Here is an 8,679-nt window from a genome sequence, read left to right as displayed (position 1 = left end):
ACAGCCTTACCTTAACCCACAGATTTTTGTATATGTATAAATGTAAAAACGCACACACAGAACTGCTCTGAAGGTGATGTATCACCAAATCAAAAGCAGTGTGGACGGTACCATGAAAAGTTGGACCAAGTTAGGAATAGACTGTATTAGAAGAAAAATTTTCACTACCTCTTGCAACGAAAGCTCTTACTGTTTGTACAGAATGTATCTGTGCTGTGCAGAAATAAATATGAATCATCAGCTCTGAACCATATGGTTCTTTGGACTCTGAGAGGCTATCACCCCTGGTAAACACATACCACTTGACTGACTGTGCAACGCTCATAACTAATGTGGACGCAGCAAACAAAATCTTACTGATAACTTGTTAATCTAATTGTGATTCTTTTCAACACCGACTGTACTGGAATCTTTTTGACGAACTATCTAAAATCTTTTCAATGATCTGAATGAAAAGTGAGCCGCTGATCAAATCAGATAAGAAAGGAACATGCTGCCAGCCCCCGAAATCTGAAATTAAAAAAAAAGGAGATGCTGTAAATACTTGGTGGTGCTGGCAGCAGCTGTGGAGAGAGGAAACAGAATTAATGGGCTGAATTTCACTGGCCCTTGGGTGGCAGGGATGGAGATCGGGGACAGGGGACATTAAAATCGCAGGGGTATCATTAAGGCCCCAATTAGAGGGCATTTTATGGGGCCACCAGCTTCCTGGAGGCAGCCTCCCTACATTAATCCAGGGAAACCATCGGAGTCAAAGGATTCAACCCTCAAAGAGGGGGCCACGGCCGTGGGGTTGGAGGGGGTGGGGGGCGGGGGGGTGAGGGTGCATCGGGGCAGATTTCCCCTACATTGCACAGTCTACTAAATTTTAATTTTTCTATACATGCCCAAGGCTTGCTCCATTTTGAGTCTCCCCCGAAGTCTCCTACTCACCTTAGCAGCACTCACCTCTCCGAGTCGGCTTGCTGAAAGCCTCAGAGTTGCTGGCCCTCTGATTGGGCCAGAAGCATCAGGAGCCCGCTAAATTGGATGGTGGGCCAGCAAGCAGCCAATTAGGATGCCCCCTGTGATAAAAAAGCTGAGCCAGTCCCAGAGTCAGCAAGTGCAGGCTTGGGACCCGATTTTTGTCCTAACATCGGGGTCCTGAAGCCTGTGATTAAATTCAGGTCAATGACCTATTGTCAGTTCTGTCGCCTCAGATGCTGCCTGACCTGCTCATCAGTTCCAGCATTTTCTGAATCTAAATATGACTTTATATTCTTGTGCATTAAACATAGGATTGCTTGAAGATGAAATATTGTCCATAAATAAACATACATTTGCATCATAAACATCTATCTGATCATATATTCAAGATTTTCTTCCTGTAACATCAAAGCTTCAAGAAATGATCAGAATAATTTCACAGCCAATGATGATAGAGAGCAACATTTAGGAAATTGTAGACCCAGGATACATGATTTGACCTAATGAATGGAACTTTAGACACAGCAGTCCATAGTCTCAAAAATGATTCACTGTTGTGCATCAAACAGGGGACAAAAATTCGTGTTTATTGACCCTTACATGATCACCAGGTAATTATGAATGAGGGAGGCCAATCAGCCCATCTAGGTCCACCCAAACAGAAGGACTCAGAAGTGGCTCTAACACAGGATCTAGCTATTCCTGAAATAATTCCAGGCATTTTACCACCTTCTACTTTTCCAGGAGTCTACTGCTTTTACTAATCTCTGCGTGAGGAAAATTGAATTGCTTTGAGGATTATAGGGAGCGTTCCTGTGCAATATTATGTAGTTGGAACCTGAGTCAATCAAAGCCCCTTCTAGTGAGCCGTGTGGCAACAGGGCTGAGTCTGGCTGTATGCAAGAACATGGTCAGTAAAGTGGGGAAAATCAGCCAGGAAAACAGATTGTGCTGTAATTTCAGGAGAATTTGAAGTTTGCAGTGGCAGGGAGGTGGGGTGGGGGGTGGGCCTGGGGGGCATGGTGGGTGAGTTGGGGGATATTGTTGCAGGGTGCAGAAATCCTAGAACCGTCAAGAACCTTACACTTAGTGATTAGCTTTAGGTTCACTTCCGTTATTTGAAAATATTCTGCGCTATGATGTGGACTGGATTCTGGGATTATACTTCATAGGAAGAGGCCATTTGGCCCATTCTGCCTGTTTTGAAAGAACACGTTAGGAGCAATTCAGAGAAGGTTCACTAGACTAATACCAGGAATGGGCAGGTTGTCTTATGAGGAAAGGCTGGACAAGTTAGGCTTGTATCTGTTGGAATTTAGAAGAGTAAGAGGCGGCTTAATTGAAACCTTTAAGGTCTTGAAGGGTCTTGACAAGGGTGGGTGTGGAGAGGATGTTTTCTCTTGTGGGAGAATCTAGAAATAAGGGGCTGCTCGCTTAAAACAGAGATGAGGAGAAATTTTTTCTCTTGGGGTTGTGAGTCTTTGGAACTGTCTTTCTCAAAAGGTAGTGGAAGCAGAGTCTTTGAATATTTTTAAGGCAGATTTAGATAGATTCTTGATTATTGGGGGTAGGCAGGAATGTGGGGTTGAGGTTATATTCAGATCAGCCATGATCTTACTGAATGGCGGAGCAGGCTCGAGGGGCTGAGTGGCCTTCTCCAGCTCCGAATTCGTATGTTTATATATACGTATGCCCACATCCCAGCTCTTACCCCCTCAAAATTGCCCTTTCAATGTTCCCATGGAATCTGATTCCACCACCCATTAGGATAGAGTGTTCTAGATTGGAACATCCTTCTGTGTGGAGATTTCTGTAAGTGCTGATTTGTTCAAACATGAGAAAGCTCAACATTCTACCTACCCATTATGATTACATCCACATTGCTTCGAAAGTGTGTGGGTGGAGTGAACTGTACATGAGCTCAACTATCAGTGACTATCATGGTAAACATATGGTAACATAGCTGAAATTTAGTCAAAAAGGCAAAAATCACATAGAGTCTGGATACCTGAAAGAGTAACAGAAAAATGCTGGACATTCTAGGGAGGTCATTCAACATCCGTGAATAGAACAGATGGGTTAATCTGTCAGCACTGAAACTACTTAATGTTTATCTTTCTACATTGAGTTTTGAAGTTTACAATTTCTGTCTAATCTCCTTTGCTGGTATTTTTTTCTAACTGGATGGACAGCTGGGCTACAGGAGCAGGCTCCTTTATCTAATCAAACAGACCATGGTAACGTGGATATGTTATCATCTGATCAGCCCCTCTGTCCCTGCCCTGCACACTGTGTCCTCTCTGGTCAACACCTTTCTGTTCTGCCCTCCAAAATATGCTTTACAAAGTGTAATATTTACACCTAGCTTATTGAAGACTTTTCAGAGGAAGAAGCTTCTTTGGATCAGTCAGGGATTCAGTTAAAATCTCTCTTCCTTGCCCTGATAAATTCATTCGGGGCTGAATTTAATCCAACCCATCGCAGCAGGTATCATGGCAGCCAGGACCACATTAGTGGGAAAGGCCCCATGTCAGTCTCCTGGCAGTGACTAAATATTCCCTGTTTAATTTGGAGGCTGAGAAGGAGTAACGTGGGATTCCCAGCCAGAGGTGGGATGTCATTTAGTCTCATTAATGAGTCAGAAGAATGAGGGGTGATCTTATTGAAATATCCAGGATTCTGAGGGGGCTTGACAGGGTAGATGTTGAGAAGATGTTCCCACTGGTGGGGGAATCTCAAACTAGGGGACATAGTTACAGAATAAGGGGGCACTCATTTAAAACTGAGAATGCGAAGGAATTTCTTCTCTCAGAGGGTAGTGAGTATCTGGAATTCTCTACCTCAAGAGAGTTTTAGAGGCTAGATCACTGGGAGTGTTTAAACAGGCGGTAGATAGATTTTTGAAATATCGGGGTGTTGAGGGCTATGAGGAGCTGGCATGAAAGAGGAGTTGAGGCCTGGGGCAGATCAGCCATGATCTTATTGAATAGCTGGGAAGTCTTGTGGTGGGGGTGCTGAACGGTCTACTCCTGCCCTATTTCTTATGTTCTTATGTAATTGACAGCCTAATCCCTGAGCCCTCTGCAATTTGGCGTCCCTCAGGGATTTAATGGGAACCGTATGGCTTTTGCCCAGCAAACCCTGTACGGTAGCCAGTTGCCTCCTGCATGGCGGGGGCTGGGGGTAATCCCTCATTATCAGGCATTCTGCTTGATGAGGGGACCCAGCATCAGGAAGTGGGAAGGTGGGATGTGCTCCAACCCCCCTCATTTCTCCCATGACCCTGCAACATTCATCCTGCCCTCAGTTTTTGGTCTGGGGTTCCACGCCATTCCTGGGCCTCCACATGGGCACTGGTGTAAATAAGAATCTGTCGACCTCTGATTGGCCGGCAGCTCTTGGTGGGTGGGCCTTCTGCTGCTGGCCAATGATGGGGTAGGCCCAGGGGTGGCCACCAGGAACCTAAACCAGTTCTCATCGGGTCCAGTTTTCAGTGGAAATGGTCCAACTGAACTAGTCCCAGCTAGCCAATTGAGCTGCTCCCAGTTGGCTAGTTGAACTGCTCCCCATTGGCCAGCTGAGCTGGTTCCAATTGGTCATTTGAATTGATTTCCAGTTGACCCTGGTTAAATTTGCTGGCCCAACTGGTTCCATTCGAGACCAGCTATGCAGGGTAACCATCTCTTATGAAATATAAAAAGGAGCGCTTCAGACGTGGGACCAGGGTGGTGTGAGGGGATGTTGGTGACCATGAGAGTGAGTTGGGGGGGGTGGTGTGGTTCGTAAGCTTCAGAGGAGAGTGTTCAACATGAAAAGGGTGGGGATGGGGATCTTGAGACCATAATAGTGGGGCAGAGTTTATTAACTAAAACTTTTACGTATCTTGTTGAGTACCAACTGTTGTAATGTGGATTCTTTAAATGTCTTAATGATGAGATCTTGAGACTTGGTATGTTTAAACATGAATCCTTTATTGTGAACCTTTAACTATTTACAGTCATGCATGCTGCTGTTACTTCCATGCAGGCTGGTTCCAGAATGTTCTTCACAGACTGTTCTCTCAGAGTATTACCATGTGACTCTATATGTCATAGCGGGTGGTGCTATTCTCCAGTCCCATGTTAACCCTTGCTCTGCCAAGCACCTATAGCTTACAATGGCATGCAGGCACATGCAACATCATACAACATCCCCCTTTCTTCTCCAAAGAAAACTTTCCTTTTCCATGGATTATACTAATTATAATACAATCGTTACTTTCTATCCCAGTCCTTCCACAAGGAATGTGCACTTCATTCATTCCTAGAGTGGACTCGAATTTTCTTTTTCCGTGGTGTCCGCCATGTTCTTGCTGGGTGTATACCTTTCGCAAATGGAACCTTCATTTCTACTTGTTTCATAATTTCAGCCAAACACTTGTTTGTTGTCTTATTTTCAAATTCTTTTACAAGCTTATGAATCTTTTCAGTCAGCTCAGCTTTTTCATCTCCTAGTGCCCTGGGGTTTCAGTGTCGGATTTACATTTTCCAATCTCATTTGTGTTTCTTCTTTCTCAGTCAGCAACAGAACTTTGTCCTGGCCCCTCGTTTTGGATTCATTGTTGGCCAGGTCTATCTCTGACCAAGTCCTAACTTGTTTCAGTTCTGTGATTGTGCTACTCATGAGTTCATTATCTGCTCGCAGTTTGGAAAGTTCTATGGCTTTTCCCTCCAATGCCTCCTCTTTTCCATTGAACTAATTCTTCAGCTCTTCAGTCTCTTTCTTGTAGCTTTTGGCTTCTCCCTGGAACATTGAACATTGCTGACTCTTCTCTGCCAACTGGTTCTTCACAGTGTCACAGTATCTTTACAGTGCAAAAGGAGGCCATTTGGCCCATCAAGTCTGCACTGGCTCTCTGAAAGAGCATTTCACCATCCCACTCCCCTCCCTTAACCAAGTAACTTTGCAAATTCTCTGTTTTCAGCTAGCAATCCAAATCCCTTTTGAATATCTCGATCGAACCTGTCTCCACCACCCTTTCAGGAAGTTTATTCCAGACTCCAACCACCCTAAGGGTGAAAACATTTTTCCTTGCATCACATTTACTCCTTTTGCCAATAATTTTGAATCCATGCTCTCTAGTTCTTGATGTTCTCTTGAGTGGGAATAGTTTCTCACTATTTACCCTGTCCATACCCCTCAGGATCTTGAATACCTCTAGCAAGTCTTCTCTCAGCCTTCTTTTCTCCAAGGAAAACAGTCCCAACCTCTCCAATCTATCCTCATAGCTACAGTTCTTCATCCCAGGAATCATTATTGTGAATATCCTCTGTACTCTATCCACTGCCTTCACATCCTTCCTCATGGATGGTACCCAGAACAGTATACTCTCCAGTTTATTCAAAGTGATATTACATTAATTTTGCTTCTCTTCATAATTTTCCAGAAGTATAAACTTTGTCCTGAGGGATCCTTGTAACATGTAAAGGCCGTTCAATGGGTTCTCCTTTTCTTTTCAAAGCTCACTTGTTTCACCTTGAGCTTTCCTGTAATTCAATGGAGTCTCTTCAAGTTTCTACTGCCATTCTTCCATTCTGCTGTTGAAGACAGTCTTCATTTCTTCATGTTACTGAATGGTTATGCATTCCTTTTGCATTTGATCTTGAAGGGTGATCAATTTTATTTTTACTGTTCATTTTCTGGTTGACCTCTTGCCAACTCACTCTGGGCTTCAGTGCATCATTTTGTTGCTACTGATAATTCCGAAGCAGCTTTCTCTTAAGTAATATTCAACATCCTTAATAGCTCCTCATGTGTTTTCATGGCTACATATTGATTCTTCAAGAAGTCTTTCAGGGTTGCAACTTGTTTGCATGTCTTTTCTGTCTGCTGTTTTGCCTGGCTGTACATCTGGTTGAGTTTTCCCAACTCTTGATTTGATTTGCCAAGTGTGGAATTGAGGGTCAGTATTTCTTCCTGATACCTTTGTGTCATCTCTGAAATTTGTTTGGTCAGATCTCGAACAGCTTGGTTCAAAGGTATATACTCAGCTTGAATCTTATGCTTCAAATTTTCCAGTTCAGCTCTGACACAAACATTTTCCTGTAGAACAGTTTCATTTATTTTTTGCACATTTTGCTTCTTTTGAGTTACCTCAGATAGTTTTCTTTCATTCACAGCCATCTGCTCACCCCACACTGCTATCTGTCCCCCTCACTCTGGGGTCTTTTGGCTCCTTCTGTCTGGGGTTGTCCATCACCCGTTCTCTGGGATCTTTTTTTGCTCTCTCTCTCTGGAGTATCCTGTTGCCCTTGGAGCTTTATGGGGAATTGCCCTCTCTCTAGGGTCTCTTGTTTCCTTCAGCACTTTATTGGAATGTGCTAGGCCTTCTTTTAGGATCTGCCCTCCCCAAAACTTGGAATTTAAAATATCTGTCAAAGCTTTTTAATATCTCACCGAGGGTTATCAAGTATTGATCTATACATTGGCTGTGGAGTATGACTTCGCCAGCAAATGAACCAAAGTCAAATAAAAACTTATCAACTTGTACTTCTTCTGATTTTTTACTTAATCCTGTAAGTCTCCTGGAAACTAAAAATTGCCTTCTCCAAGACTCCCACTCTTGGGTCTGGTTTAGCCCTTTCCATAGCAAAATGCACCTGGCTGTTCTAACTTACTGGTCATGAGTGTTTGGTTTTTCTTGTAGCTACAGCTTTAAATTTCATTACCCCTTTAAGACTGTCTGTGCAGTAATTTTGTTTTTCACTTCAAGCCGTCTGCAGCCATTCGTTCAGTCACTGTGACTTTCCTGCACTTTTCTGATTTTGGCGGGATCCCCGGCGATCATGGCTGCTTTTTTAAAAAAAAAACTTTTTAAAACTGCAGCACTTTCTTCTCTCTTTTCCTTCTTCTCGACCTCCGCCGGTCTGGTTTATCTTGAACTTTGGGGGCTGTCGGCAGCCTGCCGGTTTTCTCCCGGGAAATTTTCTCGTGCCTTTCTGGGATCCCCAGTGACCGTGGGCTTTCCTTCAAACTTTTTAAAAAAATCTTTTTTTTCTAAAGAAAATACTGCAGCATTCCTTTCCTAGGTGATTCTTTCTTTTTTTAAAACTCTGTGGGTCTCTTTGAGCTTTGCGCTTTGAGGGTTTTAGTGGACACGCTTTTTTTGAAAGTCACGAGCTGTCAACTCTTCACAGTTATGTTTCTGAACTATTTCAAAATTGTGGGCAATCTTGCAGCAGTTCACTGTCGTGGCTGGAGGATTAGAAAATAGTCCAATGGAGACAGCGGTGAGGGGTTGAAATCTCTCCAGCCCTCACCTTCATAGTTTACACAGTGCACAGTGAGCACTTGTATTTGAAAACATGTTATTTGTTTACTTACTATTAATGGAAAGTGAAAAGATAAATACAACTATTGTCTTAAATTGTATTAACTTGGGAAATATTGTCAAAAGCCTCTGCCCTGAACTCTGAAGCAAGTAATCCAAACCTGAAATTTTTACCAGCAGGGGGTTATCTTCCCTTGCAGTCTGAGGTTATATTGCAATCCTCTTGAAATCATGGTCTAGTTGTAGAAACAAGGGAACCTATCAACAGGAGTGAGCCAGTTAGCACCTCAATCTAACTCCAAATGTCCATCTTTGTTCCTTATCACTTAAAACCTTTAGTTAACAAACTTCTATCAATCTCAGATTTAAAATTAACAATTGATGCAACATTATTTGCCATTTGC

The sequence above is a fragment of the Carcharodon carcharias genome, chromosome 21, assembly GCF_017639515.1.
Source record: "Carcharodon carcharias isolate sCarCar2 chromosome 21, sCarCar2.pri, whole genome shotgun sequence".
NCBI lineage: Eukaryota > Metazoa > Chordata > Chondrichthyes > Lamniformes > Lamnidae > Carcharodon > Carcharodon carcharias.
The sequence above is the reverse complement of the archived record's forward strand: the minus strand, read 5'-3'. Positions refer to the sequence as shown.